The following is a 24408-nucleotide window of genomic DNA, read 5'->3' as shown; positions in this document are numbered from 1 at the left end:
TCCAATGCGCCTCCCACCAGGCTTGCTCCAGGGACACTGGTGGCTCCCAGGCTTGGAGACAAGTGAAAAAGCTCAAGCAGAGCCCTCAAATGAAACACTGAGAAAGTTTGAAGAAATAAATAGAAATAATTAGCTCTGCCTCCGCCTAAGCAAACAGGGCTCATGCTGCCAGCAGAACAAGCCACATTCCCTCCGGAGAAGTGACAAGCAGAGAAGGGAAGATGCCAGAACATTTTGTTAAGGAAAGCTGATGAGGCTACATGTTAACAAGGGTGCTCGTGGGATGCCACGCGCCATGTATGAAGCATCTGACACCAGGGCATCTGCCCATCTTCTAGCCTTTGGTCCCCCCTTACACCGAAAACAAACCCACTATTTTTTACACAGAACCCAAATTAGTAGGAAAAACACCATATTTGTTCATGTAATTCGGTTTCTGCTGTTTAAACGCCAGCCTTGCCTTCCACAAATGGAAAACCAAGACGTGGCTGGTTTGGAAAACACAGAGCTATCATCTGATCCCATCCGTGGAAACCCACAGCTCAGTATCAGCCGGGAACAGGCCATGGCTGGAACTGGGACCATGCAGCTGGCCAGCAGTCGTACCTCCCTCTACGCTGGGTTTGTTTAATAACATAGAACTTGGGTGCATATCAGTGCCTCCAAACCCTTCCAGCTGCAAATCAACCTTTGCATAGGAATAAACCCAGGTTTGCTGCACAGCTCCCTGTTAACAGGTGGGCAGAAGATGGCTTTGCAGCTCCGTTAATGACAATTAATAATTTTTTAAAAGGCAGAAAAGAACAGCATATCTGCCTGTCTGACCCCTCCATGGCACCGCACATGGGTTCCCGCTAGTGACTCGGGCTGATGCTCACTGTCCATATCCCTGGTTGCACAGCCGGGATGTGGCAAGAGTGTGGCACAGAGCCCCACATGGCTCCAGGCAGCCCCTACTGCCCTCTGTTCACCCAACTGCACCAAAAGCAGAGGACATTACTGCACAGAAACAATGCATTTGGCTGCATCTAATACAGGAGAGCGGAGGAACAGCTGCTGTTGTGACACAGAGCAGGCTTTCAATACCAGAAAATGAAGGTTCTAGAGGCTCTTATCTCCCAAATTTCAGACTAAAAGTAATAAGAGTCAGGAAATTTACTGTTTACTCCTGAAGCAGAGAAGTCATCTAGATAAAACCATGGCCACAGGGCACTGAGAGCAACTAAAATGAATTAGAGAGTGGATATTCAGCTGTGAAAGCATGGGCATTTATGCTTTTACCTGCACAATGGCTGGGACCAGCACAATGCTCCCAGCGCAACCTAGGGGACATCTAAGGACACGGACCACCCAGCTGTGATGACACACAGCTGGAGCTCACCCCATCTAATGGGGATCTCATTAGAGAGATCACACCCAGCATCCATCCATCTCCTCCCATGCTGGGATTGCCACAGCCCAACAGGGACAGCACAGTGAGCATCTCTTGCCCCTTGGCCTGTATGTCAACATGGGCTGAAATGGGACACAACCCAGGGCTGTATCCCACCCCACAAACCACCAAGAATAGCCTTTTCGAGACCTCAGCACCAGCGGACAATTGATGGAAGACGATACATGCACAGGTCGTCTGCAGCATCCTTGAAAGATGACTACGCACTGCCAGGTGACTCAACCCCATTATCGCAACCCAAACCGCATGCCACAGCCAAGGAACACAGCCTCTGCAGGCAGGAAACCCTGGACTCTCACACCATACTTCATTTTTCCTTCTAGCAGCTGATTAACTAATAAAGAACTGCAGTGAGAAGCAGGTTCCCAGGAGCACCACTGACCTACAAAGATGAAATTCCTTTTAGGGGTTTTCTCCATGTATGTGTTTGTGTTACAATGGCAGCAATCAAGTCTTTAGCCAAATAACTATGTATTACCATAATAACTACACTCAGCACTTAAGGTGCTGGGTGAACCCTTTGCTTCCATTATCTGAATAACCTTCACCAAACCCCCCCCAAGTTAAAGCAGAAAGGCTCAGTGCTGTGCTGGCCTGTGGGGGCTGATCTTCCCCAGGCAGCACAAGGGTCCAGCATCACAGCACTGCCACGAGCCCCGGGTGAGCAGGGAGGCAGAGACCCCTTCCTGGAGAGGACACGAGGCCTCAGTCCAAGATGGACAAACCCTGGCTGTATCGTATGCAACCAGTAGCAAAGCTGCCAGAGTTCTCCAACCATGGTCCGTCAGCCCAGCAGCCTTTCCCAGGGATCTGGGGGATGATTTCAACAGCAGCACCAGAGCAAGAAGCTGCTCTGATGCTGGTGCTTCCCCTTGTGAGCAAGTGTCCCTTGTCTCTCCTGAATGAGCAAGGAGAGAGCACAACAGGGACAAGAGCAAACCCCTCTGGAATATGTTTATATATAGAGAGGAGCATGTAGGATGCTGCCCCTAAGTATCTTGGGGACACCCCGAGCCAGGTGGGGTTTCTCGACTTTGCCAGCCCATCTTGTCTCTTCCCCAAGCTTGGCTGGCCTCCCTGGGAACTCACATGCTTAAACATCTCAGCCCTGCTCCAGCCTTCCTGGGGCGAGGGAATGCTCCAAATCTGCCTCCCGCTGCCCCTTCCCTCCAGCTCACTAACCTGCATCTCCAAGGCCACTTGGTTTTCAGGAAAATCAAATGCATCTGCCTCTCTCTTCTGAGCTGTGCTTACCTCAAGCTTCTAGTTAGTAGTCCCTGCTCAAGGGGAGAAGGAGAGCTCATCATGCAGCACAGCTAAGCAGAGCACTACACCTCAGAGCACTAGGAAGAAATTAAGCCTGGGGCCCCCAAACAGAGACAGATGGACTGCAAGAGCAACTGATTCGTCCTCGTGGCCTTTTCCTGTCTTGCCACATGCACTTCCCCTCACAGCAGCATGGATGCTGTGGTGGGCAAGCCCTGCTTTGGCCAGCTCCGGACATCCACCATCCTCCGGCTCCTCCATCTTGCACCGAATACAGCGGCTGAGTGTGTGTGGCACAGTGGCTGTGGGAGCCAGCTGGTGAGGGTCAGCTATTTTTAGTCGAGTCATTTGTTACTGGGGGAAAGTCTGCTGGACTAAACCCCTCCTCCCATAGCCCCCACCACCAGCAGTCTTGAAGCAGTTCTGCTGGGAAGAGCTGCTCCCAGCATCCCTCACACACGCCTGTTACCCAGCAAGAGCCAGTACTGCATCCCATGCTCGGGAGCTTTGTATGACACCAGCAATGGAAACACTTAAGCAAGGTGGGAAAGAAAGAAAAGAAAAGAAGAGACATTTACAGGCATTTGCTCCTTGCACAGACCTACTCCTATGCTCAGCAAAAGGTACAGGTGGAAGGGTCAGGTCAAACATCCTGATACAGGAGAGCTGGGAGAAGGCAGCACTGTACATGCCAGTGTGTTTGGGACAGAGGGACACGGTGTAGTCAAAGAAGGGCTGCTTGGCTCCTGTCTCAAGGAACATTCATCTCTCATCACCCATTCACATAGAATAAAAGGGGACCTTCACAGTGCCAAGACACTACAACAAAGACCCCTGGAATAGCTGCAAAAATCAGATGGAAGAAAGAGCATGGCTGCAAATACCCAGGGGCTGCTTCAGGCCAGGAGACCCTCCAGCACCAGATATCAGACAATCTTTTGTCTAAGAAACAGCTTTTGTTCTGCCTCACCAGGGTTTTCATGGCTGCCATTATGCTGCAGCAGCAGACCCTGCTCCCCGCGGCTGAGCACCTCTTCTGCTTCCCAGGAAAAGCTGCACTGAGCCTGGATGGGGCAAGGCTGCTGCTTGGACCACATCACAACTAGGAGGCATCTTAAAGGCCCCTGAGCCCACAGTGGGTGCGAGGGCTCTGCCCATGTCAGCACCGGGGTAGCACAGAGAGTAAGAGAGCCCTCCTGCAGAGCACTGCTCCCAGGGGAATCAGCTTTAAGAACATCAAAACATGAAATTATCTCATCTCTTCTTTAAGAGCAACTGTTAAACAACCCCACTATTATTTATATAAATGTACGTCAAAGAAATCAGCCCTCCATCTCCAGCACAGAGAGGCAGGAGAGCCAGAGACTGACAGGAGACCAGGACCCCTGACCCCAGGGCCGGCTGCAGGCAGTGAGCCCCAGGGTGAGGATGTTTTTAGGGCACAACCAGGAGCAGGCACAGCACTGCTGGGTGGCAATGAGAGACAGGGCTCTGGCTGGCCTGACAGAGATTTCACTGATGAGGTAGCAGCAGGCATGGTCAGCAAGGTGTCCTGGTACTTGGGAACATCCATCCTGACAAACAACCTGATGCCCAAATCTCTTCCAACATCACCTTTGAGACCACCTCATCTCTTCACCTCTTCCTGTACCCCTCTGTGCCAGACAGGCAGATTTTTCTGCATCTCAAGGCAAGGTACCCCCTATCACACGCCCATCACGCCTGCAACCTGCCACCCCCAATATGAGCCCCAACGCCCACTGGCCTTCCAGTTCCCCCAACAGAAGGCAGAGAAAACACGCACGGGCAGACCTGAGAACATGTGTGCCAGCGGCCACAGGCAGAGATCAGGAAGGCAGGATGATGCCTGGCACAGCTCGTCGTTTCCCTTCCTTGTACAAGCTTTGTGCCCTAACAGGGCCAAGGGGAAAAGTATCGCTCCAGCAGGCAAGTGCTGGACTTGGGCTTACCTAGCACAGCACCACTGCTCTGCAAAAAGCACGGGACTGAGCCTGGCAATAGAAATAATCAGGGATAGGAAAGCAAGCTGCGATCTGTGCAACAGCAGCGTCTAGAAACAAGCAGTGCTTGGAGCTACTCATACACATAGCCAGGGAGCATGCTCTTAGGAGTTTGCCTTCCAAAGAAGGGCAAAGACAGGGCTTCTTAAGATAATTTCCAGCTGTAATCACCGGGCCAGCCTCCAGGAATATAACTCCGCTTCTGCACAAGAGTGCAGGCTGCCACCCCTCCTGGGCCATGCTGCCTCCCTCCCTCCAGCTCCCACCGTGAGGTTTTCCTTGGAAAGGCGCAGTGATCCTCCTGGGCTGCCTGTCATTCCCACAACACAGGGCAGACAGCCAACGCCAACGTAAAGTGCGCCTATGGAAACAGCCTCGAGCTCTTGGACCTTGAAACCTCACCAAGCCATGGGCACAGGGAGAGCAGCATCTCTACGTCCCAACCCACCATCCCCTGGATATTTGTCAAGCCAAGAACCAGTACATGCAAGTAGTCACGGACAGAGCACCACCATCCCCAAGGACAGCCTGAATTTATGCTTTAATTAGCTGCTCCTGCACCCAGGGATGTGAGAAGCAGCGCTGCCAAGCCTGGTAACAGCCTAAGCTAGCTCCTTTCAAAGAGGAAAGGAGGACAAGTGACCCCAAATGACAAGTCTCTGGGAAACACTGCTGGCAGAAGACAGCCCAGCCCTTGCTCCTCACTCCAGAGCATCTGAAATGAGGCAGCACATAAGAAGGGGCTGAGAACAGGGCATTGCTTTTGACATAGATCAGAAACCCAAGTCATCTTGAAACCACGGATGCAAAGAGGATTTGACATAAATACAGAAGGAAAAACAGGAAACCATAAAGAATCCAAGCCTCCTGAGCACTGCCCTGGGAAAAGTTTGTTCCCCCTGCTGAGGCAAGCTGAACACATGTGGTCTCAAGATGGACCATGAGACCCATGAGCTGCTCTGTCTGGGCTCTCCAGAGGGTGGTTGTGGGTCTGAATGGCACCCTATGCATCCTGGGCATTGCCAACACGTGCCCCAATTCTGGCTTCACGCTACAGCCTGCGATTTCTTGAAAAATGTCTTTCTTAGCCAGGAACTGCCTTGCTAGGATGGGGCAGGAAGGACACAGCATCCCAGGAGGACAGACAGCATCCCATGGCCATCTCCCAGGCCAGCCTTTTGGGTTCCCTCCTTGCATTTCACCCCCACTGGGCTCAGCGGCAGCTCTTTCAGACTGCACGCGTTCCCTCCAGCTGGGAAACTTAACAACAAAAATAACAACAAAATTCTTGGAAGAAAAAGTTCTCGTTTCCAACGGTGCCTTCGCTGAGGTGACTCACAAACCACAATGTGTGTCATTACTTAATAGGCCCGCAAAGGCAATTATATGATCATGCAAACATCAGATTCCCGGCACAAGGAGTCACAGCACCCCTGAGAGGTTAAAACAAAGGGATGCTTTAAAGGTGAGCAAAGGCAGGCTTTATTCTTCTTTGACTTTTGTTCTCATTATGTACAAAGACTCACTGAAAAGGTCTTATTGTTTGTGCAAAGAAAAAAGACAGTCTTTTGCACAAATTGCACAGTGAAGAAGGGAAGGGGATAGAGAATAAGTCTGTCCTGCCATGCTGAAGACTAGAAGAAAGCGTGCTATGCATCCTCCACTGCGAGGTCCTCACCAGCCACAAAGACAAGGACAAGCCAGAACCCCTGACAGGGTGGGCATCAGACTGACAGGCCAAATTAGTGGGTAAATAGAGCAAGACCTTCCTGATTCAACCTCAAAGGAGGAAAGGCAGGCTTTCCTTTTGCTCCTTCACCCAGGTCTTCTATAACCCTTCCCTATTTACCTTGCACACTGCAGACAGCTGAGTGGATTTGCGTTTTACCTTAACCTGACTTAAGCTGGGTCAGGATAAATGGATAATAAAGAGGTATTTCTTGCCTGTCAGCATAACAGATACACAAATCAGGCATTGAGGACCCTTTAGGAAACAACCAGCTTCCCTGCTGGGTCCAAAGGGTAGGAGAGCACAACCCAGGATACTCAGTTGTTCAGAGGCAAAAGCCTGGACCAGCCCCTGCCCTTCCTCCCTCTCCTCAGCCTTACCCGACACTGTCACCCTCAGCCACTCCAAGCTGCCAAGCACACACACCCCCAGAGCTCATCCCCTGAGCCCAGTTTTTCCCCAATCTCCTACACTATGGGAGATGGGAGGAAAATAAATATTTATGGGTAGCTAAAAAAGTGGGATTGCTGAAATGTTCTTATCTGCCAGGACTAATAACCTGGCTCAGCAAGCGCCCAGTCTTCACCTCCCACCCAATGCACAGACACAGAGGAAGCCCCAAGGGCCCCTCTCCTCCTCCAGGCACACCACCAAATCCCTCAGGAAAGCCTGGGCACTTCCTTCTGGCTCCTAAAGGCAGCCGCACTCCTGGACCCCAGGGGAGCCATGGGCTAAGGCAGCCTGGGCACGAGCCCAGCTGCTTTGCTAAGGCGCCACATTAAAGGTTAGCACTTCTGGAAGCCATCTGAGCAAGAGAACAGGCACAGAGCGTGGCATTTTAGGCACTGCTCTTTCAGATAGGTCCGGCTGGACCCCAGCCGCTGTCAGTGGACTCCCCTCCCTCCAGCAATGCAGCTTTGCCCCCACATCCTGGTGCAAATTCCACCTCCAAACCCCAGCCACAGTGGTGATTACCACCCACTGCCTTGCTTCATTAGTGGCGGCAATTCTAGCACCTCCCTTTGGGATCAAAGCCACTGTCTTATCATCAGGGTCCCTCTCGTCCTCAAAATGTTTCTTCTTTCGATGAGAGCTCATCCAGCTCTACTTTCCCTTCTTTTATCAGTTTGCTACAATTGCTGGTATTGAGTTGTTAATACCACGATTGCCTCGACTTCTTCTCCTCTTTATTTGTGGCATTATTTCATCGCTGCTGTTTCATCCCTCTGAAGCACACTACTAGGATTAATTTCTACCAAAGCAACCTTCCTGCCAGATAGCTGCTTCGTGGGACACTTATGCACAGCACAAACGAGCTCAAAATAAGGATGAGATTAATTCATGGAGGAGAGGAGGGCAGGCACAGCCAGGAATAACAGCCTAGCTGCAATTGCCAAGCTTTGCGCTGCTGATAGCCAGACCCTGTGAAGGTCCAGCAGGCAAAGAGCAACGTACATCCTATTTCTTATGCTATTCCTTATATTTCTTAAGACATGCACCAGTCCAGCCCAGCATCCTCTGCAGTCCTGACTGAGCGGCCACACCAGGCACGGAGCTAGAAAGAGCTTTGCTCTGAAGCAAGCTGACTGCTTCACTTGTTAGCCCCATCTCTCTACTGAAAGGATGCCCAACAGCTGAATTGGCTCACAACTCCATCATGAAATTGGCCCTTTTACAGCAATGTGTGTGCTTGGAGCTTGGACTTCATGGTATTTGCAAACATGGGCAATCACGTTGCAGAGCGTGGAAGTGGCTGCTAATCAGTGGCTCCCCCACCCGTCCCTCTCTGTCTCCAGGAAGGCAGACAAGACTCCTCCACAGGCAGCAAGCAGCTCTTTTTACACTAGGAAACTGCCATCTGTAATTTTTAGACATCTCGAGGATGACTGAGGACTGGCAGCACAAGACTGCTGGCGTATGTCACACAGCCTGCAGCCGCCCAGGGGTTTCTCCTTCAGCACAGCATGGCCGTCCAGCACTGCCCCCCCTCATCACCACCCCCTCGTGCATGCTTCTGCTGGACACCAGCAGAGACCATTTGCTTTCAGAGCCTTGGCAAGTAAGAAATGGGCAATGTATTTCTGGCAGCATCTCTCCCCACCTCTCCTCTTGCCCACTCGCTCCTTCCTAAGTAATTTAATGCCATTGATTTTCCCATGCCAGCCATCCACCATCTGCCAGCAGGCTTCAGAGCACCAGCAGGACATTCGAGCAAGCTGGGGCAATCCAAGAAATTATCATTCATGATCCCCAGACCCCACCTCCATCCTTCCATGCAGCAGTGACCAAAATTCATCCCTCCCAGGAGGGTACCATGCTGACACAATCACCCTTCCCAGGCTGGAGCTGATACAACATTTAGGTCATTTTCTGGGTTTAAACCTTGTTTCTGTGCTAGCCACAAACAGAACTGCTTGCAAGGCCTCCAGCCTTCTTCCAGTGCCTGTTGGCCTGTATGCGGCTGTATTAAAACCCCATCAAGCTACACCCTAGTGCAAATCACCATCCAGGAATACATCATTTGTGCTTGCTTGGGTTTTACACCCTTTCCTCTGACCACAATGTGCTGGACAACCCCTACAAACAGGCCAGCAATGTGTTACAGTCCCCAGCTGAAAACAGAAAATGTTTAAAGCCTGCAAGCACCCAGATGGGATTCCCAGTCTCGGAGAGTACTGAGCACAGACTGAACAAGGGCCAGCCAGGACTGGTTGTCCAGCAAAACTGAGGCTTCCCTTAAAGCAGCAGCTGCTGGGACAAAGCTTCTGGCACCTCCCAGCTCCAAGAGCTGCTTGCAAGGCTCTGCCCCATGGCTACCCAGCACCATCACCCTCCACAAGTGATGCTCAGCTCATCACACCCTCTGCAAGTGATGCTCAGCTCATAACCTGCACTGGGGTCCAGGAAAGCAGGTGAAGGCAACTGGTCTGTCCTGGTCCTTTTTTCTTGCCTATAGCCTCTGAGTGAAACAACTCTAGCATCCTGATGGGGAGAAAGAAGTCTTTGTGTCCACCCCTTCACTGCCCCCTCTTTCCCCTGCCCTTCCCTTTCTCAGACACAATCCCTCATCAAGGAAGCACCAGTTCAACACCAAGACATAAACCTGTCCCATCTCTCCTCCAAAAACTCCCTTGAGCAAAAGCTACTCCTACACATGGGCCACCCTCTTTGTCAGCCAAGTACAGACCTGAGCAGACACCCCACATACCAGCCACCTGCCAGGCACATCCCACACTTCCTCAGGACACTTCCCCATCCATCACTGGCCTTGCACACACAGACTGTGTCTCACTCAGTGAGAGTCAAGCCACTCACTGGGGATACACATCTGCAGCGCTCCCAGTATTCACCCTTCCTGTGCCTCCCGAGACACCCCGTGTCACCCAACACCAACTGCAGGTCAGGCTGCCGGAGCACCCACTTGCACCCGCCCCCCTCCCTGAGCTACCCCTCGCTCACGCTTGTGGCTCATTTTCCACCATCCCTGTGGTTATTTTGCGCAGAAAACCTGGCCTCAGAAATTCACCAGCAAAGCTTGTTAACACCAGCAAGTGCACAAAGAAATTGCCAAGCCGTCCATGAAGAACTTTCCAAGCAGTCAGCATCCCCACAGCACGGGGTAGGGAAGGCTGGCTGCAGATAAACACCGAGGCACTTCTAGACACAAGACTCAACACAGCCTCAGCACCCAAGTAAACCCTCTGGAGAAACTTCTCAGAGGCAAGAATAGTCCACAGCAGTTTTAGGCTCTTTCCAGCCACCTCAGATGTCCAGTTAAAGTGTTGAATCACCTGTAGCCTGGTGTGAGTCCAAAAGCAAGCCCAGGTATTCACCCCACTGCAGAGAGTTAGGGGTCTCCCATGATGCCGCAGCAAATGGCTGGCAGCTGAGCCAACACCTCTGGATCAAGCTCCTTTCACCTGCAGGATTTCTCACCCCATTTGAAAATCAAAGCAAACAATTTAGATGGGGATCACAGCGCTATGCACATGGCTGTGGTGTGCTGCTTGGTCCAGATGTGGTCCAGCACATTGGGAGCCCAGGAAGCAGTGCCACAGGCACGGACCCCACCACACAGCCTAACCCCCTGAGCAGGTTTTGACCAAGGATGATACACACCAAACAATGCATCCTCTCAAGAGGCTTGGGTGCTCTCCGCAGCCCTCAGCATCTTTAACACTAGGCCAATACAGAGTGGTTTTAAAAATCCCAGTCTGCTGCAAGACGTGGAGCACCATGTACGTACAGTCTGCTTGAAACGGCTAACAGATCACATTTATTTCAAGCTTGCTGCTTCCATATGCCAGGGGGAAAAAAAAAACCCAAAACCAGATCAGTGATGATAAATTTCTAAAGCTACTGTAGCAAGGAAAAAAAAAACAACCAACCCCATAGTAGAAGAAACCTCATACCATCTCCCAGAAACTCCCTGTGCTGCAAATGCCAAATTATTAAGTCAAAAAAAGGGAGGGGAAAAGAAAAAAAAAAGCACCCTTCCATAACAGATTGCTATTGTGTTTCCTTCAAAAAGGCAACACTAACCATGGTCCCTTGCTGCTGCTTTCATATTCAGCATCCACTTCAGTAGCTTATTTTTTAAGAAGTAAAACCTGCACTTTCACCCTCAGGTCCAAAGCAGGGCAAGGGAGCACAGGCTGGCCCCACATGGCCCAGGTGAGAGTGCAGCCACCATGCTGTCACCTAAAGGGACTTACCCAGGGCTGGCAGAAGGGAGAAGAGTTCATCCTTAAACCCAATAGGCCCAGCCTAATTTCACCCATCCTTGTTGCTATGCTTCACCCCAGGGACCACTGCATCCCCCCAGGGTGGTGTGCAGGGAAGGGGAGGGCTCAGACCTGCTCCACGCTGAACACCCGGACACAGCAGTCCATGGTGGTGGACAAGGGACAGGGGCTTAACACCAGCCCAGCCTGCATGGAGCTACTGATGCTCCTCGGCATCCCCAGGGCCAGCTCTGACCCACCCATAAGTCTTCCATCCAGGAAAGCCTTGGGCAGTGAGCCCCTCACCCCAGCTGGCCTCGTGGCAGCGGCACAGCCCTAGCATGCTCATGGGGTGCAGGAGGGGAAAGCCCGCGGGTGCTCACCTCAGGCTGCACCACCCATGCCTCTTGCTGCTCCTGCCATGGGCTCACCCAGCTCTTGTGCTTTCCAGGGACCCTGTGCCAACTGCTGTGCTCTGGATCCAGAGCAAGCCTTGTTAAAAATAGGCTCTACCTATGACTCTCCCGGCTCTCATGGGCGTCATCACCTTAGCCCCAGCACGCTTCCCAACGTGACTAACGCCAGCGGTGTGTGACTAACACCCCGTCCTGCACCATGGAGGGAGACGGCCCCAGCAGCTCAGGCAGGCATGAGTGGGCGGCCAAGCCGCAGAGTTTTGGCTGGAGCAAGCTCTCCCCCTCTTACTCTCAGGGTTTCTCCGTGCGCCTCGCCCACCCTGCTGGCATGCACTATTCCAGGCTGGGAGAGAGTTATGGTGGTGACGCCCAGCTGCGGCACCCAAGCCGATCCAGCCCCAGCGCAGCACACAGCACTGCAGGGATGCTCCAACCAAAGCTTATCCCCTGGGTCTCACCGCAGAGCCAGGAACAGGCTGCCATCCCAACACACTGCTATGTCCCCAGGGGATCCCACAAATTTAATGAAGTTTTGGTTATTTCTGAAAACCATGGGGCCTAGAGACGGGAAATGGGGAAAGTCTCAGCTCACTCAAGAGGAAGGGCTGGCCGAGCCCCACGCACCCGCTACAGAGCTGCAATCCTGGCTCAGCGCTAGATAAGCAGCAGTGTCTGACAATCCCCAAATCTACCCCAGTCACTGAGGCTTGACGGGAAAAAACACACACCAAGGAAGATGCTGAAGAGTCTGGAAAATAAACACAATTTGGAAAAGCATGAGTTTGGAGGAAAGGTGGGAAGAAGTGCAGGTTTTTGGCATCAAGAAGAAGAAATGGAGCCAAGAGCATCCTCAACCACACCAAGATGAGAGGCCACCAGAATAAACTGCTCCCCAGCCAAAACAAGACCAGTCCCTTCCTCTGCTCCCTCTTTAGCTCCAAAGCTTCAGAAAGCAGAGACAGACCTGAAAACATGAATACAAGAAGTGCTAATGGTTTTCAGCTCACATTTTAAAGCACAAATCATTACCTTTTTTTATGTTTCTATATCCCAATGCAATGTTTGCATCTCCCTGGCTGGAAGAAACGGCAGCCCAGAGCCTGCAGCCTTCAACCCTTGAATCCACAAAACTAGAGACTCAAAAACAAGAAAAAAAGAGGGGGGGATGGGGGGGGCTAAAATCCAAAATGCAGCCAGCATGCAAGGAGACATTTCAAGCCACCCATATCCCCCAGCCCTTTGGAAACACATTAAACACTGCTCAAGACAGCTTTTATATATTGTGCTTGGAACCACACATGGCCCAAGGAACGTTATTCGTCTTCTCCTCCCAGCGATGCACAGCAATAGCCACTGGCAGCCTGGGTGATTTAACAGCAGCAGCACAGGACATGCACGAAGGCACCAGCATCACACAGGAAGCACCTATTTCTGTTGACTATACCCACCTGGTCCAGCCTCAGTTAGAGGAGCCCCACATGGAGGCAGGGGTTGGGAAGGTCAGCACTCAAAGATCTCCCTCAGTCCTCATTTTACACACTCAAATATCACCATACAGGTGAAACCTTCATTTACACTTCTGAGCCAAAGGTCCTTCCCACCACAGTATGCCAGTACAGTTTAGACAACCACAGCAACATAGCTTCACCTGGAAAGATATAAGCATTTCTCAATGCAATGCCACAAAGCAATGTTAATGTTGATGTGCTACAAGAGCACAAGATGGGGTGCTCAGTTCCTGGTGCAGGGTACTCATGTTTTCTAACAGCAAGAATCCAATATCACCTGGAAGGGAGAACTCTCTAGCCTCAGTACTTATACTCTATAGCTCCAGGAGCCACATTTCACTTATTTGCCTTGTCTGGTCTCCTCTAATATAAAAAACTCCTGAATTATTAAGGGAACTGATAAATAACAGAGCAAGATGAAAATACTCTAAGTTGGTCTCTCATATCTGTCCAACTTGATTTGTTTAAAGCATTTAAATCCTCACTTCGACACAATACTGCTCCTGCTGCAGGGCACTCCAATCACATAAGCCTTTTATTAATAAAATACATATTTGATCCAACAAAGCAGTTTCACCCTTTCTTCTCAACTCTTCTCCTCATGCCAGCTCTCCTACACTGGCACTGCAGGTAGGGTACTCCTCTGAAGACAACAGTGCTAGAGTATCACACATACATGTGCACACACGCGCTTTCCTTTCTCCCCCTCTTCCAGGCACTGAGAAACAAGCTGCAGTGCCCCAGAGCCCCCTCCTGTCTTCATGTCCCATCCCCCACACACACACACACACAACAGGAGCACAGCTCTGCTGAGAACTGACCCCCCTTCTCGCTTCGGTGCGGAGGTGATAGTGTTCATCAGCCCTGGGAATTGCCCTCATCCCCTGAACCCTGCATACCATTCCCTGGGGCACAGAACACCCCAGCAGCACCCACACCCCTCAGGGTTACAGATCTAGAGCATACAAAGGTCCACATTTACAAAAGCAGCTGGTGACACCTTGAAGATGCTCAGGCGAAAGCATCATGCTCTCCTCTGTCACCTGCACCCCTGGGAGAAACTACTTTAGGAGATCCACAACGCAAGAGCTCCCCAACACCTCTTCTGAAAGCCCGGGCCAAGAAACTCCCCTGTTTTGGCGCACAGAGGCTGCAGCAGGAGCCCCGGTGGGATCGGTGCCCAAGCTGCCCGCCTGCCTGCTCTCCAGGAGCTGCTCCACAGCCCCCGGCAGCGGTTTGTGTTTCATGCCAGGGAAAGCACCCACGCCTTCAGCTCGCTTCCTGGGGTGAGCTGTACGGCACGGATGATGGCAGCAGAAGAGAGAGATTGCATGTGAGAGCTTTCCAAAATTAAAAACAAAGAGAACAGCCTGTGGGGAAGAGGCCAAGATAATTAAAACATTAATTCAGATTGCTGCTTTTGCTCTGAGCAAGCTCAAGTCACCCAAAAATCCCAACGATGGATAGCTGCGGGTCTGAGGCGCAGCCCCATCCCCAGGCACACCAAAGCCCTCTCCATCACTCCAGCAGCAGGGGCAGAGGCTGGAAAGCCACCTTCCTCCAGAGAGAAACACGGGGAAAACAAGCTCCAGCTCTTAAGGAGCAGAAAGAAAATTATCCACCTGGAATAACAAGTAGGAAACAGGTGACAGCTTTGAGGCTAATAAACCTTCCCAGCAACACTAACAGCTTTCTGCATGAGGAAAACAGATAAAGTGACTAAAAAAGTCACGACAGTCACAAGTAAGTCAAGTGAGACATGAGAACGACTGAGTAAGTTTTGGAGTTGGCTGGGAACAGGCACTGGAAAAGAAAGCAGGCAGAGCCAGCTGCAGCATCCCCACTGCCCGACTCCGTGTCCAGCTGTAACCCCGCCATGCGGTGCTGGGCGAATAGCAACACCTCTCCAAAGGTCCTACACAAGAGCAAGGACTGAGGCTAATATCCGTGCATTGCCATAACTCATCGGGAGAAGGGTAAAATCCCACAGCAGAGTAAGAAATTCTCCCTCCCAGTCCTTTAATAACACATGCAAGTGCTGCCAGCCCAGAGTGCAGGGGGGGCAGCCGTGCACAGGGCAGGAGAGACCTGCTGACGAAGAAAAGTGTCAGCTCCAGAAGTTGCTGTGGGAAAAAAGTGCCAAGAGAAGGGGAAGGGAAAGAAAAAAAAAAAAAAAAAAAAAGTCATTTGTAGCTGGTGGAAACCGTCTACTCCAACACAGCAGACGCATTTCATTTCAATTTTGCTTTTTATATCACATCCACCAGAAGAAAAACACCACCAGATTTTAAAAAATGGCTTTCAAACCTAAAGCCTTCAAACCTTCAACTACCTATTCCAACAAGCAACATCAAATCTGGGTGTTTTCAAAGCTTCTACCCTCTCATCGCCCCTCTTACTTGTTCTCATGAACTTGCCTGGTACAAACCAGCTTCACTCCACCGAAGCATTTCAACTTCCACCAAACTGCTCTCTCTGAGTCCAGGGAAACCTCTGTGCATGGGCACCAGACCACACTGCAATGCGTTGGTCCAACATGCAGGATGCCCATGGACTCCCCAGGCCATCAAGCTGCACCGTGAGGACCTGTTTTCCTCCTTTCCTTGCTCAGCATCACCTTGACACATGAGAAGCCATTCGAGGGCATCCCTCCTCCCCTGTGACACTGCCCTCCAATCACAAAGTGCTCCAAGAGCCAGCAGGGCTGGAGAGGGGCTTGGGGGTGTGCTCAGCCCAGCCCTGCTCCCCACACAGGCTCCTGCCCCAGGAGCTTCTGGAGGAATAGCCCTGGGACAGTCCCAGGGGTGGCAGCTCTGGGGCAGACCAGGTTGGAAGGGGAAACAACCCCCAGACCTCAGCACCTAGCTGTACTGAGCCAAGAAAGTGAGCAGGAGGGGGTTTAAGAGAGGCCAGGCAGTGGGCTGGGGTTAGGGTATAGGGTGCAAGACCAATGGCTTTCCAGCCTGGCTCAGAAGCAGGTTGGAAGTGGGTAGAGGAGATGCACAGGCAGGTATGAGGGCGATTGTGGACGAGGAATGCCCTCCTGCCAGGACCAGCTTCCCACAGCCACTGGACCCTATAAGCACAGGGTCACAGAGAGGCTGGGGAGGGAGCAGGGCTGACATCCAACCCATTCCTTCTGTCTTTCCATCCTGACACTGCCCTTGGAGACAGCCCAGCTGCCACAGGGAGCAGAGGGGTTGAACTCCCCATCTCTTCCAATCCCTTCCCACTGCCTCCTGGGCTGTTTGCCCCCAAACCTCCACCCTGGCACAGCCTGCGCTCACACCACCGGCAGAGTGGGCAGCAGCAGGCAGGGTTCTCAGCTCCTGGAGCAGAAACACAGGAGGTGCAGGCAAGGAGAGGGGCCAGCAGGATTGGCAGGACTGCACAGCAGCTGGCCCCCGCAGAGAAACTGGGGACCCAGAGCAGCCTCCAGGGAAGCACCAGCCGCAGAAGACAGAGTAGGGAGGCAGGAATATCACTGAACAGAAATCAAGGAGGACCAGGAGAAAGGAAAAGGAGAAAGGCATATAAAGGATTTCTAAATCCCAACGTAGATGGGAAAAGCCACACAAGCATTACCTCGCCAGAGGACGCTGGTGAAAGCAGTGGCCACCACATGCTGGCGCAGAGCAAGAGATCACCCTGGTCACCCCTTCCTCCTCCCAGGAATCTGTCACCCTGGAAAAACCTGCCCAGCCTTTGCATTTTGCAAACCTCAGCTCTAAAAATAACTATCGGTGCAAGTGACACATTTTGAGCGGAGACGGCAAGCAGCAGCCCACAGAACCAAGCTTACTTAGCATCAGTAGAGATGTGTTTTGTAAACAATTTTTTTAAGGTTGCTTAGTAAGCTGCTGATCAAACAGCCAAAGCCATTGTCTGATGTGGCAGAAATGAAGGAGGACCCAACAACAGGGAAAAATCCCACAGAGGAAGATGGGATGGGGAAAACTCAAGGGCTGGACCCCATTTCCCAGCATGTCCCCCACACCTCAACTTACACTTTTAAGATGGAGATTCTCACCCTGTATCACTCCCCCAGGAGGGGTCCCAGTTCCAGCCATGCCCGCAGCACAAACACCCCCTCAGCAGCTGCCACCAGAGAGCAAAAACCTTGTTTATACAGAAAGCAAGAGCAGCAGCAATGACCAGACAACCCCAACTGCGCAGCATCTCCCACCCTCCTCCCCACACCCCATTCTGCCCCAGCTGCTGGAGCTGCTCCCCAGGGGCTGGGATAATTGGCAGAGCAAGAGGAAGAGTCACCCAAACTGTTGCTCAGTCATGGTAATTAGTCACCGTCTTGAGTGACTCCTATTAGTTACAGCCTGATTTTCTCAGGCACAGTCAGCACACAAGATTTCAATTAAAACTCACCATGCAGCCAACTTGGAAGTAGCTACTCTGGCCCACCACGGGGCTCATCAAGGACACGAACATGCAGAAGAGGTGCTCCTTTCCTTGAAGGACCCAGCTTAATTTTAAACCCAGCTCTATTTCCCAGCCCTGCTCAGGAAGCCTCAGTGAATGCACACCAGCTTCGCAGAACAGATGCCATAGGGCTGGGGAGGAGAGACTTGCATTTTTCCCACCCACCACAGGGATTGGATCCATGCCCCGAGCACAGACCGGAGCCGGGGTTTCTCTCTGGAGCTGAGCTGGCATGCTCCCACCGTCCCACAAATCCCCGCTCCCAGCCAGACTCACACCCTCGGCAGGCAGGGCAGCACAGGCAGCCTGCCCGCACGCCGCCCTGGTTTTGTGGAGCAGATTCACTCTGCCTGCAGGAAGAGGCAAGCTCTCCAGGGCTCTTTGCTAGCAGTGCCAGGCTGCACAGAGCCCTTCATCCTCCAGCACCCATCCCCAAAAGTCACTCTAAAGCATGGATAAACATCAAGTGAGCTGCCCAGCATGAACCAGTTTCCTAAAAGCACTTGCACTGGTCCCAGTTGGGGCCACGAAGCAGATGGACCCCTTGCCGCACCTGGAGTAACAGGGGTTAAAGCCCACCTTCTGCCTGCAGCCTGGAAAAAACAGGGCAGGGGAAATGCAAATGCTTTACTGAACCAGAAGGCTTCATAAAAATATTAGCCACAGCTTATTCAGCCCTCTCCAGGTATCTGCTCACAGGGGTAAGGCTCATCATCGCCCAGGCCTGCCTACACCTCTGTGCTTTAAGGCACCTTTCCGGCTGGTTTCGTGCTTATTTATAGGCAGCAGTCCTCAGACAATCTCAGGAAGAGGTGAAGCTCAACCCCTTCCACACAAAGCTTGACAAGTTTGAGGTTTCTGCCACCTACCTAAGTGAGGGGAGAGGGGAACAGCACCGGACAGAGCCAAAAATCAGGCTCCAGCATCTCTAGCATCTTGTCCGTGCCATCAGACTGATGCTTCGCACCAGGAGCTCAGTGTATTTTTAATAGGATCCCCCATTCCATGCTTGTTAAATGAAAGGAAATAGGGTATTTTGCTACCAAAGAAACAGAAGAACAACAAACCTGAGCCAGGCTGTGAAGCACAGATTCTTGCAGATGGCGAGCAGGGTAGCACGGCTCTGCACCTCTGCCGGGAGCCAGTGTTTCAGTGCCCGTGCTGCCTTGTTTAAACAACTGCCTGGGAAACCCAATATTTGATTTAAACCTACACGAAGTGGTCCCTGAGGCAGGGGGCACATAACCCAGTACGGAAAGCACTAAAGATAACACCTCTCTGTGCTGTAGAGGAGAACAACATCCTTTCTGGGCCGATAACTAACACAGGAGCTGGACATGGTTGGAGGGTCCCCTTGGCATGGTATTTTTGGGGAGACCCCACCCAGCAAAGCAGGGGGAAACCTAGCCCCTCATTCTGCAGATACCACATCTCTACATCAGAGGGGAATTGCAGAATAATTCATGCCAAGGAACTTCTGATCCAGCTTGCTGCTCAAAGCTAAGCCACGGTGATGCCAGAGATATTCAAAAGGGAGAAATCCCGAAGCTTTCACTGGGCTGCCTCTGAGCATTTGCCCCCGATCCCCCAGCTCCCACCCACCCTGCTCATTTCTCAGCCTGACAGAAAGCTCAGCAGCCTCTCCCCGGGCACAAGGCCTCACGGCTGTGACTAATGGTATGTTTTGACATCCCTGAAATACTCCAGCACTTCATTTCAGCCTCGGGGAGCAGGAAGGAAGGAGGGGACATGCTGGTGGGGAGCTGGCAGCAGGAAGGAGGGGCAGGAAGAGCTTTTGGGAAAGCAACAGGCAGCAATAAAGCAAAACAGCATGGAAAAGATGCGGGAGGTGGCCAAGGGGTGGGTTGGGACCTGGAAGGCACCCAGGAAGCCTGTCTGATCTGCTCCTCGCCTATGCTTTCCCTGGAGCTCTGCAGAGGTACAAGGCACTGGATTTATTTACTATCCTCCCCACAATTGCACTGCTTGAGTGGGGACACAGGGATGCTTCACTAATTCCTAGTAAGCCCGTACCTAGTGGTGAGGGATGCAGAATTGTGCCGGTCCCCTGCCCGGGCAGGCAGAAGGCAGTATCCCCACCAGCCTCCTCCAGTCCCCTGCTTTGGGCTCTCTCCAGCAGAGCCAGGAAGGCGACAGACAGCAATCCCCAGGGAGGTTAATTAACAAGCATCTTCCCTGTGTTGAAACAGTCACCTCCGGCCCCGGGGGGGCCAGTGGAGACACAGCCCCAGCCTCCGACAGGGGAGTAAAGTGCATCCCAGCCACCAGCCGAGCTGCTGGCCGCGACCATCTGCCAGCCAGCAGCACTGGTGAGAGGAGCAGCCAAAGCCGTGGCAGGGGGTGGGATCTGGCTTTTTTCCTGACAGCTCTTGCTCATCGCCAGCCACTCACGCTGGGGCTCAGACAGTCCTGCTGCAATCCAGAAAGCTGGGGGAGAGGGAAGAGCAGGCCACCTGGATGGGGCTCCAGATCTCCATGAGTCGTCCTCAGAGAGATGGGGGTGGAAAGTGGAACAGACTTAGGAAAACTGGCCCAAAATACACCCTGCCCCAGGGGAAGAGCCAGGGGATGGCTCAGCACACAGCCAGATTCATCCCAATCTAGCAAGCAGAGCCCTCTTAGCACCAAGGCAGAAGAGCCATCCTCTAGGCTGCATCACCCTGGTGTCCTCCCATCCATTTCATCTGGAAGCATCCTAGTGGCATCCACAGATCAACCCAACCACAGGATGCAGAAAGTTAGCAGAAACCACAGCTGCCATCACCAGGGTGCTACTCACCAAAAGTTTCTTGGGTCGTTATGAGCAAGGAGCCCAGTGGCCGCAGTAGTGGTGATGGGGGCGAGGTGGGGGGAATTGTTTTCTCTTTTCAGCTGTCACTAAAGTCATCAGTGTGGCTGTGAGTGATTCACAACAGTGTATGAAGAGCCTGTGACTCACACACTGGATGCAGTGGGTGGGTGCATTGACTCAACCACGCCAGGGAGGGGGCGCAGGGGGCTGCAGACTCACACAGTTATGGGGACAGTCCTATTCACAAGGAGTCAAAGGCACCACTGGCCAGGAGATCCCCACACATGCTTAGATCATCAGTGCCCTCAACAGCACGGGTGAACCTGAGGGAGACTCTGCACCTAGCATCAACCTGTTGCCTGTCCAAAAAAGGTGGCGAGGTAGAACGGCGATGGGCCACACTCTCACTCAGCCTTTCAGTGGGGAAAGACTTACACTGTCCTGTGTGACAGCAGGGGAGGAAGAAGCCCACAGGTGCCCAAGGGATGCGAATGCATCCAAATTACAGCGAACAAACTTTCCAGGTACTCTAGGACCACCAAGGAATGAGGAAACTCAGCCAGCCAGAAGCAGAGACCAGAGGGGAGCTCAGTGCCAGGGGACAGTCTGCTGCCACAACCATCTCCTCCACCTCCCAGATCTGTAGACCTGCACGCGGGGGAGCACAGCCCACCAGTGCCAAGGCCTACCCTGCAGCTCTGCCATGCCCGCCTGTGCTGTGCTGCTGGAGAGCTGTCTTCCAGAAAGACCCCCACTAAAGTAGACCGGAGTGACCCCAGATCTCAATTCCCTGGCACCCCGCTGCTGCCGTGTGCCAGCAGCGCTGCACACACATTTCAGGGAGAGGGACCTGAAGGGAACCTCTCCAAAAGACCCTCCCATTCGGATGGCACTCAGTTTCCAATTACTCGATGGGAGGTAGCTATGCCCTGGTCTTGCCAAAGATGCCAGCAGCAGGAGCTGAGGCTGCAAATGCATGTCTCGTCTTGCTGACAGCACCTTCTGTAACGCTGTGCCTCATCTGCCAAACAGCCCTGGCCATGGATCCGGACCAGCCAAGAGTGTCACCACATCCCACAGCATCCTGAGCCCAGACCTCCCCATCTGCAGCATGGACCAAGCCTGGCCTCGCATCAGCACCGAGAGCAGGATGAGATCCTTCTTGCAGGGGGATGCAGTCTGTGGGGGAAGGCAGGGTGGTCCTGGGTACTAGTAGCACATGTCTGTTCAGGATCATGAGGGCAGTTGTCCCTGTCCCCCCTCCAGCCATGCAGAGAGCCAGCAGGAGCCACAAGCACTGAAACACACGCTCTGCAATGCAAGAGCAGCCAGGAGAGCTGCAGGAACATGACAAGCAAACCCTGATTTTCAGGACCGCTCATTCATCACTGCCATCAGCAACACCCAGGCAGGGTCCAAACTTAGGAGTGGCACCCAGACCCACAAAAAGCGGGGACTGGGTCCAAGGAGATAATATGAGACATTGGGAGCCCAGGGCAGGCAGGGAAGCTGCTGTGGGCACCCAGGCAGCCTGCGCACTCCCAGGGAAGAGACGCTGCAACGCCTGGGAGGCCTTGGGTTGGCAGAGGAGGACTGGAGCTGAACCAGCCCACCACCGAACACCACCACCGCCACTCCACCCGAGCAAGGGCTCTCCCGGGAGCTCAAAGCTCTCAGGTGCCCGAGGCAGGAGAAGAAAAAGGGCTTCCACTCCCTGCCCGGCTTCACCCACCCACCCGGGGCATGAGGGAGGGCAGGGCCCCGGCACAGACACCCCCCACCCCCCAGTATACACCCCCCGGCTGTTTCCCGAGAGCAGCGGGACCCCCAGCCCCGCCGCGGCCGCCCCGCCCGGGGCCCCGACGGCCGCCCCCGGCCCCCCACCCCGCGGCCGGCGAGCCACCTTAAGCAGAGCGCCGAGGCTCCCGCCGCTCCAAGGCTACCTTAATAAAAACTTTGTCGGAGCAGAGCTGCTTTCGGCCGAGCCGCTGAGAAACCCTCGGGAAGGTGCCCGACGGGGAGTCGAGCTTCAAACTTGAGGTGCGTGTCCCACCCGCCGTCCCAAAGCGCAGCTCCATCCCCCCCGCACGGGGAGGAGAGCCCCCGGCCCCCCGGGACCCCCGGCCCCCCAACCCACCTCTCCCCGCTGCCTGCCTCCGGCTCCTTCCCCCCATCCTCCTTCCCCGAAGCGGCGGCGAAACGTGCGCCCGGAGCTCAGCGCATCCCCGGCGGCCAGGACGAGACAAAAGCCGCCGGAGAAGGGAAGGGAGGAGATGTCCACCGAGCCCGAGCCCCTCAAGGAGAGGAGGAGGAGGATGGAGACAGCCCCAGCTGACCGGGACTGACGGCTCCCGGCCGTCCCCAACAGGTAGCAGCGAGTGGGGGGACACGATGCCCCCACGGCGACAGCGTTTGTCTACTTCGGGAGAGCGAGTGGGAGCTCCCCGGGGCCACCATCCCCGCCGGCCACCGCTTACCTGGAAATAGAGGCATGGCTCCTGCAGGAGAGCTGGGCGAGGCCGGGATATTATTCCAGAGACATTATTTGTAATAGAAAGGGAGGAAAGAGCCGGGGGGAGGGAGAAAGGGAGAGAGGGGAGGGGAAGGAGGGAGGGAAACAGAAGAGGAGCAGAGAAGGAAGGAATGCGAGAGGGAAGGGGGAGGGGGGATAAAACGAAATAAAAAAAAAAAATAGAAAAAAAGAGAGAGAGAGAAAATAGAGACAGTTAAAATCTGTCTCCTGCCCACACAGTGGAAAAGAAATTTCTGACAATCGGAGAAAGGGAACTCGCACATATACCAGAGGGGGCAGACGGGATAACAAAGGAGGGAAGGAGCCGAGCTCCGTCAAAACAGAGCAGGAACTGTCCGGGCACACCCCCTTGCACTTACACACACACACACACACCGGGAGTAAGGATGGGGGGCACAACCGAGCAAACAGCCACGTCTCTGCCCATCCAGGCCAGCTCAGCCACCCACCCAGCTCCTGGGCTGGAGGAGCACCCAGAAACCTGCACCCCAGCTGCTCCAGCAGGTTTGATTTGACCAGCTCAGTCCCACACCAGGGCTGGGGACTGGTGGTGAAGGACCCCCACGTTGCCCCACCAGCCAGTGTTGGTGCTCCCCAAACCCTCGTACAGCCCAGGTCTTCCCCTTCCTGCACACACCTTGCTCGGAGGGCATGAGGACCTCCACAGCCCTTCCCATGCAAAGGAAGCGTGAGTTTTCCAGCCACCACATGTCCATGCAAAATAGAACCCTGCACTACCTGCTCTTCTCTAAGTCCTCCCCTTAACCAGCAGCCAAAGCAAGGGCAGCTCTGGGGATGAGGGACATGGAAGGATGTGGGCCACCAGATCAGTCAGATTTACCCCACTGCATCTGAGGGCTGCTGGTGGGAAGGAGTTGCATTCAAGGCCTCTTCTTAAATCATGTTTGCAGCCCAGTTTGCAGAGGTGCATTCCCACTGCTCCTGCCTGGGCTTTATTTTGCCTTCCCAGACCCCCCAGGGCAGCACCCGCGGACAACTGGACATGAAGATGCAGAGTACGGGAGCTAGAGGTGACACAGGCTCTCTGCATTTTGGTCAAGGAGATCCACAGCGCTACCACAGCCCAGTAATGCTGCCAAGGGGCTGCTGGACTAAGGCAGCACACTTTTTATATACCCCCTTAGCATGTGCAGAAAGAAGTCTTAGCATGGCACAGCTCAGCATAAGCCCAGCTGGTTTGCACAGGAGTCCCCAAAAGCTTGTCATTGATGGCTTCTCTGGGAGGAAGCCCACTGCAGCCTTGGCCAGGGGTTGCTTGGATGGGGAAGATGCCCACACACCAGCGCCCCTCCAGCTCTTCCCTTTCATCCCACCACACTGCAAAGTATCCCAACAAACCCATGCAGCTCAGCAGCACCCAGGAGCATCCTGGGCTTCAGGAGCTCCCGGGACTGGACACTGGCAGGGCTGCTAATGCTGTACCAAAGCTGCACCTGTCTTCATGCTCACACTGAGCCCCAGCATCTGCTGCTACATGGCACACAACCT

At 53.5% G+C, this 24408-nt stretch overlaps 1 protein-coding gene across 1 annotated transcript in view; it reads right to left on the bottom strand.

Annotated features, from left to right (window-relative positions):
- CACNA1E (calcium voltage-gated channel subunit alpha1 E) overlaps positions 1-23186 on the bottom strand; it is a 139649-nt gene extending 116463 nt beyond the window's left edge. Inside the window, exon 1 of the mRNA XM_064454527.1 lies at positions 22844-23186. The gene's annotated coding sequence lies outside the window, so the exon portion shown is untranslated. The remainder of the gene's footprint in view (positions 1-22843) is intronic.
- Between the last annotated feature and the right edge of the window lie 1222 nt (positions 23187-24408).

Source organism: Phalacrocorax carbo, chromosome 6 (assembly GCF_963921805.1).
Source record: "Phalacrocorax carbo chromosome 6, bPhaCar2.1, whole genome shotgun sequence".
Lineage (NCBI taxonomy): Eukaryota > Metazoa > Chordata > Aves > Suliformes > Phalacrocoracidae > Phalacrocorax > Phalacrocorax carbo.
This window is presented reverse-complemented; position numbering and strand designations above follow the sequence as displayed.